Source organism: Lemur catta, chromosome 15 (assembly GCF_020740605.2).
Source record: "Lemur catta isolate mLemCat1 chromosome 15, mLemCat1.pri, whole genome shotgun sequence".
Taxonomy (NCBI): domain Eukaryota; kingdom Metazoa; phylum Chordata; class Mammalia; order Primates; family Lemuridae; genus Lemur; species Lemur catta.
The window spans coordinates 31,363,905-31,375,484 of NC_059142.1; the positions used below are offsets into that span (position 1 = coordinate 31,363,905).

Below are 11,580 nucleotides of genomic sequence, written 5' to 3' on the forward strand. Positions count from 1 at the left end.
TTAATGCCCTCGGAAAAAATTAATAATTGGAGGTACAAGGTACTTCTGAAGATTTAGATGTAGTTAGAACTGGAGCTAACAACAGAAAGATTGCTCATAAATTCCCCTTCTGGAATCTAGGCTGCCAAGTTCATTCCTACCAGAAAAGACCTCTGACAAGGATTTCAGACCAAACAGGAGAGGTTGAGACACTATGCTTAAACAAAGGAATGAGGGAAAATGTCGATTCTGAAAAAGATATCCAGCATAAATCTTAATTTATGGGGACAGGGTGCTTTTCCTAAGTAGTTTGATAGGATAATACAGTGAGAAGATGATATTAACATGTGTTCTCCTTTAGGAAGTTGAGTTCATGTCCTAGAAAAAATAGGATTCTTTGCATCGAGTTGATTTAGTGGTTGTTATGGCAACTACTTTGCATTGAATGACAAGGCAGCAAGCACAGGTACCTAGCTTTGGGCAGATGCACTCACTTTTTTTTTCCCACATGAATGATTAACTTTGTAAGTGAGTAAGTACATTTTCAGTAGGAAGAACGCTAAATACACAAATAAAATCCATGTTCAGTTCAAAACTTTTCAGCAGGCTGAGTCTGTCTGAAAGTCTCCCAGAAGGGACTATTTGGTGAAATTTGGTTTAAGTAAAAATAAAATGTTCACAATTTAATAAATATAATATTTGCTGATATTCACCAATGTCCAGAGGCTTTTTAAATGGTACTGTTTGCCTCATGTATTCCACAAAAGCTTTCTAAGTGCTTACTCTGTATGAGACACAGCATAGACATGTTCAGAAAAAATGTGAGGCTAGGGGAAGAAGAGACACAAATTGCTTTCTGCAATATTTAGACTATAGCTATAGATGTCAGATAAATCTGCATATAATTGTTTTCTTTTAATCAGCTCTTCATTACAAATTTCAGACTGATGTTTTCTAAGTTAGTAACTAGAGCTTTTTATTAATTTATTTGAAATGCTTTCTCTATTTAACATTTAATGAGATTTCAAGCAATGGTACAAGCTAGATAATATTTTTCAGTTTATTGCTTTATCAAAGAAACAAAATCTTTGATCCTTTGTGTACACTCCTGTGTTTCCATAACCTTCAGGATAAGAAAAATGTTTTATGGACCAGATGTAATTTGACCATAAAAGTTCCTCTTAAAGGAAACCACAAGGTGCTACACTGGAGATATCTTAATGGTATGACAATCCTTAAATATTTCTTTTAGTATTCTCTCTGAATTTCTCAAACTGTGATAAATTCTGGTGACTTATTTATTTATCTATTTATTTTATAAAAAGACAGTTCTGTCATGAGAAATATAAGCAAGAAGAAAGATAACTGATGTGAAGAGCAAATCTTTTATCAAAACCTGGAAATGCATTCTGGTAAGAATAACTCAGAAAAACAGACATGCCACAGCAAAGAGGTTATATCGTGGCTTCCAAATGCAAAACAAATGTCAAAAATTATTGTAAGCCAAAATGTTAAATTGTCAAAAGAATTGTTTTTTTGTGTGTATTTTAACCAGGGAGAAAGGAAATGCAAAATGTGTCAACAATCATTGCTTGTTAACATCACCGTAACCTATTAATTATAAGCTACAAGAGATATAGAAGATTTTTAGCAGTTGATGGCTAGAAAATTTTTTATAATTTTGTAGTGGACACTGAATGATAATGGATATAGTTGAATTAGAGTAATTTCAGTCCCCAGTTTTTTCTAAAATGCCTATCATATGACAGTTAATAAATCATGTCAAATTTCTCCCCTTTCTTCGTAGCTCCCCCACACAGAAAAATAAAAAACACTGTAAACATTCAGTGGATATTGAGCTTGCCTGAATCCAAAGAAAACTTGAATCCTTTTTCAAAGTCAGTGGTTAGCTTAGAGTCCTCAGCAAGCAGCATCAGTACCACCTGGGAACTTGTTAGAAAGTCCCAGAAGTCCCTTGGAACTCAGGCTATGCACCAGACTCTCTGAATCAGAATATCTGGGGATGGGGCTCAGCAATATGTGTTTTTTATAAGCCCTCCAGGTGATTCTGGTGCTAAATTCACTACATAAATTTCTAAAATCATCCTGTAAGTTCAAACCTCAGGTGTAATACTTATCCTTAAATACCAATTAGAAAGATGCAGCAGTAGAGTTCAATAGTTCGTATCAAAATATGCCCAGCACAACCAGTTTTTCCTTCAGCACTGGTAAAAAAAGTTTTTGTCTGATTGTACAGTGATGATACATTTGACTGGGGCCATATTTTATAAAAAATACATATATTTAAATACAATTTAATGCAGCAAGGTGCTTAGACTATGAGGGTATGGGTAAATTGACAATAGCAAATAACAGAGTAGGACATTAGTATAGCCCATTGTTTGTTTCAGGGAATATATTTATTGAATAGTCCAGTGGTAAGAATTTCCCACACAATTCAAAATGTTATTTTCTTTCTCTCTTTCTTTCCCATTTATACTGTGTGTGTGTGTAGTTTAATTCAGGTAAGTGAATTGCCCATGTGATGTAGTATTTTGGCCATGTTATTTTATTATATGCTATATTAGAATAAAACCTCTTATTAAGAACTATTAAAGGAAAAACTTTAGGCAAATTAAATTTAGCAAAGTTTATATGAGCAAAGAACAATTCATGAATTGGGCAGCCATCAGAACCAGAAGTTCAGCGAGCTCTACCCGGCAATGTGGGCAGTCAGTATTTATAGACAGAAAAAGGAAGTGATGTAAAGAAATAGCTTAATAGATGACAGACAAGTGTTTGCCTTATTTAGGCATGACATGATGAGGAATTTGCTTTATATGAACATGGTCTGATCAGTTGGCAGCCTGTGACTGCCTGGAGCACAGCTGTTGTGACGACTGAGACTCAGCTATTTGTTACAAGAATATACTCTTACTTAGGTTGCAGTTTGCTTGTATACTAAGTTAGGTTGCAGTTCGCTATGTAGGGATTCAAAGTATGAAGGCAGCTTTAAGCCAAATTTAATTTAATTTAACAAGGCAGATCCAAAATTTTGTAAGTACTTGAGGTTTAGAGAAACTAGTGTTATTCCCATTTTAAACAATGTAACTAGTTCCATGATTTTGGACAACACTAGGCCTCAGTTTTCTCAGTTATATTCTTCTACAAATGGATCTTGAGAGCTGGTTTGGAGTTTGTTGTAGGGTGTGTGTATGGGTGTGTGTGTGTGCGTGTGCATACACACGTTTGTGTGTGCATGTATTAATAAAAAAATACCCTGACAAGATATATCCCCAAAATATAAAGATCATTGAATTTTAGAAAATCTACTTTCATATTAGCATCACATGAACAGTAGGAAGTATATAGATAATTTGCTTAACTATTTAGATGCAGAAAAATTATTCAATAAAAATTCTTAACAAACTGGAAATAGAAAAGAATCCTTTTAGTTCTTAACCTGATAGAGGGTTTCTGTGGGGGGAAAATGATAGCAAATATAAACAAAATAAAGACTTCCCTTAATTCTGAAATAAGAAAAATATATCTGCCATTATTCTAATGTTCAATATTGTACTAAAGGTTTAACCAATGCAAAATACATGGAAATAATGGAAAGAAAGTCATGCCACTCTTCTTATTTTCAAATGATGAAATTGTCTACATAAAAATACAAGAGAATTTGTAGACAAATTATTACAAATAACATCAAGGTTCTTAGATACTAGATCCACATACAAAAACTAAGAGTATTCTGAGTGCTCCTAATTCTGCTAAAGTGTAGCAATTTTAAAAATTCTCATTCACAATAATATCAAAAACTAAAAAGCCAGAAAGATACTTTATAAATTATTTAAATGTGGAGAAAATTTCAAAATATTGCTGAAAGATACAAGAAATAATTAAATTGAGAGATACTGTGTTCACGTATGGGAAGCCTCAATATTGCAATGATACCAAGTATCTAAAATTAATCTATAATTTTAATCCACAACAACATTTTGTTGAGATTTTGAGAAAGTCATGAAAATTCTGAAGAAGGAAAATGTATAAGAAATTGATATGGCAGATATGAATGTTATTATAAATCTATAGTAATTATAAAAGTGTGAGAAGTGACACAAAAATGGGCAATTAGACAAAATAGGACAAAACAGAAAGCCCAGAAAAGACCTTGACGTTTATGGAATTTGATATATCACAGCAATTGTATTATATTTAGTGGAAAAATATGGGGTACTCAAAACATGATCTTAGGACAGTAGGTTATTCACATGGAAAAACATTTTAAAATTAGATTGATACTGCATGTCACATACAAAAATCTAAACTATACATTCTGGAAAAATACAGAAAAATTTCTTAGGACAGATTAAGCAAACATTTCATAGTCCAAAGAGAATAAGTTATAAATAAAAAGGCTGAAATTTTTGAATACATTAACATTTTAAATTTCTATACAAAAAGTACCATAAGTAATGTGAAAATATAAGTCAAAGACTAAAAAAAGATATTTATAATGTGTATAGTCTTCAAAACATAAGTACAAAGAATATACAGTACAAAGACTTTCTAAAACTCAGTAAGAAAAAGTCAACCCAATAGAAAAATGGGCAAAAGATATGAAGAGAAAATGTGATCCCTGTCCCTCCCCACAAAAAAAAAAAAAGAAGAGAAATTGACAAGTTCTCATCATATTGACAAAATAAATGTTTCACTATACCAAGTATTGATCAGGATGTGGCACAACAAGAAGTCTCCACACATTGCTGATTGAGATAAACACTGTTACAATGACTTTAAATAAAAATTTGGCAATATTTAGTAAATTTTAAAATGTACATACATTCAGTAATCCTACAATGGAATATCACACAGAAATAAAACTTTGTGTCTGAGAACTATCTGTACTAACAAGGATGACTCTCCAAACATTAAATGAAAACAAAGCTATATTTTATGTAGGAATACATAACCCATGTGGTAAAAATATAAGGAAATACATGAGAATAGGACACAACAAAAAAAAGAAAACTACAGGCCAATATCCCTTATTAATACAGATACAAAAATCCTCAATAAAATATTAGCAAACCAAATTCAACAGCACATCAGTAATAATAATAATAATCCACCATGACCAAGTGGGCTTCATTCCAGGGATGCAAGAATGGTTCAACATACATAAATCAATAAATGTGATTCAACACATAAACAGAAGCAAAAACAAAGACCATATGATCATCTCAATAGATGCAGAAAAAGCATATGATAAAATTCAGCATGCTTTCATGATAAAAACCTTCAACAAACTAGGCATAGAAGGAATATATCTCAAAATTATGAAAGGCATGTATGACAAACCCAGCCAACATCATACTGAATAAGGAAAAGTTGAAAGCATTCCCACTAAGAACTGGAACAAGACAAGGATGTCCACTATCACCACTTCTATTCAACATTGTGCTGGAAGTCCTAGAGCGAGCAATCAGGCAAGAGAAAGAAATTAAGGGTATCCAAATTAGGAAAGAGGAGGTCAAACTGTCACTTTTTGCAGGTGATGTGATCTTATACCTAGAAAACCCCAAAAATTCCACCATGAAAATCCTGGAATTGATAAATCCAGCAAGGTCTCAAGTTACAAAATCAATGTACACAAATCAGTAGCATTTCTATACACCAATAACAGTCAAGCTGAGAGTCAAATCAAAGACTTAATAGCATTCACAATAGCTACAAAGAAAATAAAATACCTAGGAATAAAAATAAATGAAAAAATATATCATGCTCACAGATCAGTAGAATCAACATTGTGCAAGTGTCCATACTACCCAAAGTGATTTACAGATTCAGTGAAATCCCCATCAAAATACCAATGTCAGATTTCACAGATACAGAAAAAATAATTATACATTTTGTTTGGAACCTGAGAAGAGCCCAAGTAGAAAAAAGCAATCTTAAGCAAGAAGAACACATCTGGAAACATCACATTGCCAGACTTCAAACTATACTACAAGGCTATAGTTACCAAAACAGCATGGTTTTGGCACAAAAAATAGATATATAGATCAATGGAACAAAATGGGGAACCCAGATATAAAACCATCCACATACAGCGAACTGATTTTTGACAAAGCAGATAACAATATACGCTGGGGAAAAGAAAGCCTATTGAACAAATGGTGCTGGGAAAATTGGATAATCACGTGCAGAAGAATGAAATAGGATTCATATCGCTCACAAAAATTAATTCAAGATGGATAAAATACTTAAATGTAAGGCATGAAATCATAAAATTCTAGAAGAAAATTTAGGAAAAATTCTTGTAGATGTCAGCCTAGGCAAAGAATTTATGAAGAAGACCTCATTGGCAATCACAGCAACAACAAAAAATAAATGGGACTTGACTAAATTAAAAAGCTTCTGCATAGCTAAGGAAATAAGCAACAGAGCAAATAGACAACCTATGGAATAGGAGAAAATATTCACAAGCTATACATTTGATAAAGGGCTAATAACAAGAATCTACAAAGAACTCAAGCAAATCAGCAAGGAAAAACAACCCCATTAAAAAGTGGGCAAAAGACATGAACAGAAGCTTTTCAAAAGAAGATAGACAAATGGCTAACAAACATATGAAAAAATACTCAACATCACTAATTATCAGAGAAACACAAATTAAAACCACAATGAGCTATCACCTTACCCCAGTTAGAATGGCTTATTATTAATATTAAAAACTTCAAAAACCATAGATGCTGGCACAGATGCAGAGAGAAGGCAACACTTATATACCATTGGTGGGACTGCAAAGTAGTACAATCTCTATGGAAAACAGTACGGAAATTCTTCAAAGAAATAAATGTAGACCTACCATTTGATTCAGAAATCCACTACTGGGTATTTACCCAAAAGAAAGTAAATAATTTTATTAAAAAAGACACCTGCACTCCAACACACAATTCACAATTGCAAAGATGTGGCAGCAACCCAAGTACCCATCAATCAATCATGAGTGGATTAACAAAATGTGGTATATGTATACTATATAATACTACTCAGCCATAAAAAAGGATGAATTAAGGCCTTTTGCAAGAATTTGGATGGAACTGGAGACCATTATCCTCAGTGAAGTATCAAAGGAATGGAAAAACAAACACCACATGTGTTCACTATTCAATTGGAATTAACCATTGAGCACACATGTGCACAGAGGGGCATAAAACTCAGGGAAACCAAGCAAGGTTAGAGCGGAGGATTGGATGGGTGAAAACCTACCTAATGGGTACAATAAACACTATTTGGATGATGGGCACACTTACAGCCCTGACTCAAACATTACAAAACTGATCTATATAACCAAAAACATTTGTATCCCTGTAATATTTTGAAATAAAAAAAAACTGTAGATGAAATAAAGTCACCTTTATGTCATCATTATACTCCTCTGCCTTCAATCTCACTGCTTATCAAAATAATTCTAAACAACATAATGAGATTAATCTTTCCTTAACCTGCTCTCTTTCCTCCACAATTTCCCTCAGAGTCACAATAATGTCCGCCTTAGTCCATTCAGGCTGCTATGACAAAATACCATAAACTGAGTAGCTTATAAACAACAGAAATTTACTTCTAACCTGCATGCTGGAAAGTTGAAGATCAAGGTACCTGCAGATTCGGTGTGTGGTGCGGCCTCACTTTCTAGTTTGTAGATGGAGCCTTCTAACTGTGTCTGCAAGTGATGGAAGAGACAAGGCAGTTCTCTGGGGCCTCTTTAATAAGGGCACTAATCACTTTCATGAGGGCTCTGCTGTCATGATCTAATCATCTCCCAACGGCCCCACCTTTTACTATACCATCGCACTGGTGATTATGTTTTCAACATATGTAATATATAAACCTCATTTAAGCCTCAATGTATCATTGAATAGATGATTAAACACAGGTTTTGAGAATCTAGTGACTTAGGTTCACTGAGACCCAATAGAACCATGATTCTAAACCTAATTACAGGGCTTTTAATCCCCCAATATACCAAGATATTTTTGAGTTAGACTAACTTCAGTTGATTCCTCATATCTTTCCTGTTTTTTTTTTTTTTTTTTTTTGAAATGTAAAAGTCTTAAGTAGAGCAAACAGTCTTAGGCTACAGTGCTCACACAAAATACAGATTTTTAGTGAAGACTTGCTTGATGAAGTTGGTAAAAGTAAATACACTTTCATAAAAATTTGAACAAAGCCAAATTTTTTGTTTTGTTTTGTTTTGAAGATGATGGGAGGTTTGAGAAAGAAATAGTTTGTTAGGAAAAGAGGAGGGAGCAACATAAAATAAACTGGCAATATGATTTTAATATGAAGTATCTTAAAATTGGCATGGAAACTGGGACATAAACATGTGGAAAGAAGATCTGAAAATATTTCAAACAGACTATTAAACAGTGCCAATTAATACTATAGAGCAGTACCACTAAGATGTAACTGACAACAGGACAATAAGAAGACCTGCAGGGGTTTTCCAACAGTAGTAAGCACTCCCATAAAAGCTGTTTTTTGAGGTAAAAAAAATCCAGGTCTGTACATACCCATGAGCAGGAAAAAGTAAGAAAAATATATCGCCAGGTTGGGAAGTTATTATAATACCATTTGCTAAACTAGTTCATATAAATTTTTAACCTTAGGGCACAGCTTTGAGGTTTTTCCACACAGAATATTGTATGTTCAATTTCATTTTTCAATGCATTCATTTCAATTATATATTCCTTTTCTTTTTAAATTCACTGCCTTTTGACAACTTTATATATCACTTGATTATTAAACTAGCATAGAGCATGTAGTAGAAAGATATTGTGCTCTGTATCATTTGTTAATTTCTACTGTGCAGCTTGAGTAAATTTAAATCCTTCTAGCCTGAGGAATCTTCTTGGTTCTCAGTGTTACCTAAGCACTTCAATAAAAATATAAACCTTTTAGGCTTTCAGAAAGCAGGTGTGTCAGAAGATAATATGCTGTCCAAAAGTGCCTTAAATCACCCATCAGCTTAGCTTTTTAAAATGCGCTATACCTTTACACACACCAGAATGTTTTATGATCTAAGACAGCAACTTTAATATTTAAAATGTTACTGTTACTCTAATCTAGTGTGATGTGTTACTTCTCATTGCAGTGTTTCAAATCGTGTATGCTTAGAAGACTAAATTTTCAGTTTTGATTTATTATCTTGTGAGTCAAGTACTTTTAATTGGTTTTCTATAAGATAAAAGTTTACTCATTTCAATTTCACAAATAATTCATGAGGGCTCATGAATATGCATATTCTATCTTATGTAGCATAACATTATTAATCAGTTTTTCCTCAAAGTAGAGTAATAGATTAAATGAAATGGGACTTAAAATGAAAAATAGATTATAAACAAAAGGATTTATAGAAAATAACTTTTATCTTTCTTCATTGTTTTAGAAAATACATTCCAATTTTATTCCAAAAGATAAGGTCAATTTATTAACATTTGACATACTATGTTATTATTCATCATTTTTGCCAACAGTATGTGTTGATTTGTGTACATGATAGGACTAAAGATATGAAATGGACAAATACGTGAGCCTTGAGGAAAATGAACACATTTTTAAAGTATGATATTGTTTACAGATATGTTTGTGTTATCTAAAATATTCTACTACCCTCCAAGGCAACTGCATCCATTATAAAATTAACGTAATGCATTTTTAGGACTCAAATTTACTTTTCACAGTTGAAAATCTATGAAGACAGCTGTAATTATAGCATAGAACTCTTATTTAAGGTAAAATATGAATAACTGTTAGTGGAAACAAAAGTAATTTGATTTTTTCTTGCACCCACATTAGCTATTCAAAGGTAGGTAGCAGTAGAAGTCATTGTAGTTATTTTGCTTACCACTAGTTTTAGATATACCAACCTAAGTGCACATAATAACATACAAACAGGTTATGTTTAACAGCACTGTTATATTATACTTTAATAATCGAAAAAATTTAAAAAATATTTTCATCTAACTTTCTGAGTTAATTATTGTATGAAGTTTATTTTGTTTGTACTGGTGACCTTAATTTATTATCCTCTTTTAAGAACACTGCATTGATATCCTGTGTTCTGTGGTAGGATAATGTAGTTGTGTTATTTAGAAGAAAATCCAATACTAGTTTGCTTCTTAGTTTGCTTCTTAGTTTGGCTATTTATTAATTGGCCAAAATAGAATTATATGGTTCAAAGTCGTTATCTCTTGTGTGTTTGTTGCATCAATGAGAGAAATTTACCAACTAACTTCAGCCATTTGGTCCTTCCACCCATTTTCACTGGACAAAGGAAATTCTCCCAGTACATAACCCCTCCTCCTGCAATGGTTAATAAGAAGTTTGAATTGCTGTCATAGGATTTTACAGGGCTAGAACTCTCAGGATTCTTAGAGTAAGACAAATAGTAGCATGTATTATCAATTTTGTTTGCATAACTAGTGAAATAAGGGTCCTTTGGAGATAAATGCACACACAGAGCTTTCTTTTGCTTTTTCCTTTCCTTCCTCCCTCCCTTCTTTTCAATTTTTTTTTTCTTTTTTTTGTAAATTTCTTAAGAAATTGTCACAGGATTACACACAAAAAGTTGTTGCTTAGTAAAGTTTGTTAGAATTTCTTTTCTTCCCCTCTGAACTTCTCTGGAATCCTCCATGTTCTAGGATACAAGTAATGGTTAGGCAAGTTGTTATCATTTTTAGAAAACCATAAATACTAAATGGCTTATTCTAGAATTTTAAAAGTCTGTGGAGATTTCCCAGTCACTGCATGTGTTAAGGAGTCAGTCTGGGGTTGGGGGGAAGCAAAGTCACCATTAAACTGAGAGATGCACAAAAAGTATAAATGAATTATTTTCAAAGAAAATAATAATGTTATTAAATGCACATAATAGTAGAATTTTAGAGGTAAAAGGAAAATTAAGGATTATTTGGCTCTTAATTCTGTTGCTTGGAACAAAAGTTCTGCTTTGTTCCAAAGTTTTTGGAATTTAATTTGAAAAATATTGGCTTGAGAAAAAGCAAGTGTGTTTTCATTTTGTTTTATTTCACTTAAACCGCAGGACTCCTCAGCACCTATAATTTGCTCACAAACATTGTGAATTGGCAGAATAAATACCACATTAATTGAGGATAAACAAACAGTTCTGGAAATATCTCATAGGTCTTAAGTTTACCTCTGACATAACACAGTTTTGGTTAGCATTAATCAAGTCTGAATTTTTCTTTTTCTATTTAATGTGGAGATAATAAAATAATATCCTGATCAAGATGGTTTTAATGTGCACTTCAGGTTGACTAAATTTGGGCAAGTTTCTCTCTAACTGTTGGCCCTGGTCTCCCTTTTCTTAGAGCATTTACTTCAGAAAATTCGCAATTGAAAATTCTTTCTCTGCCCCTTCCAGATGTAATTCTCCCAGGCTCTTGCCAGTTTCATAACCCAGGAAATTCTTTCCAAAGGACCTGGGAGCCATCCCTTTGAAACACGATCATCAAGATAGACACTGCCCCTATCTCTCAGTCTCTGTGCCACTTCCATCAGACAATTAGC

At 32.9% G+C, this 11,580-nt stretch overlaps 1 long non-coding RNA gene across 1 annotated transcript in view; it reads left to right on the top strand.

Moving 5' to 3' along the window:
• Positions 1-1,329, top strand: part of LOC123650658 — a 66,715-nt gene extending 65,386 nt beyond the window's left edge. The window contains exons 3-4 of the long non-coding RNA XR_006739454.1: positions 1,109-1,202; positions 1,305-1,329. This is a non-coding gene — a long non-coding RNA (uncharacterized LOC123650658). The remainder of the gene's footprint in view (positions 1-1,108; positions 1,203-1,304) is intronic.
• The last annotated feature ends 10,251 nt before the right edge of the window (positions 1,330-11,580 follow it).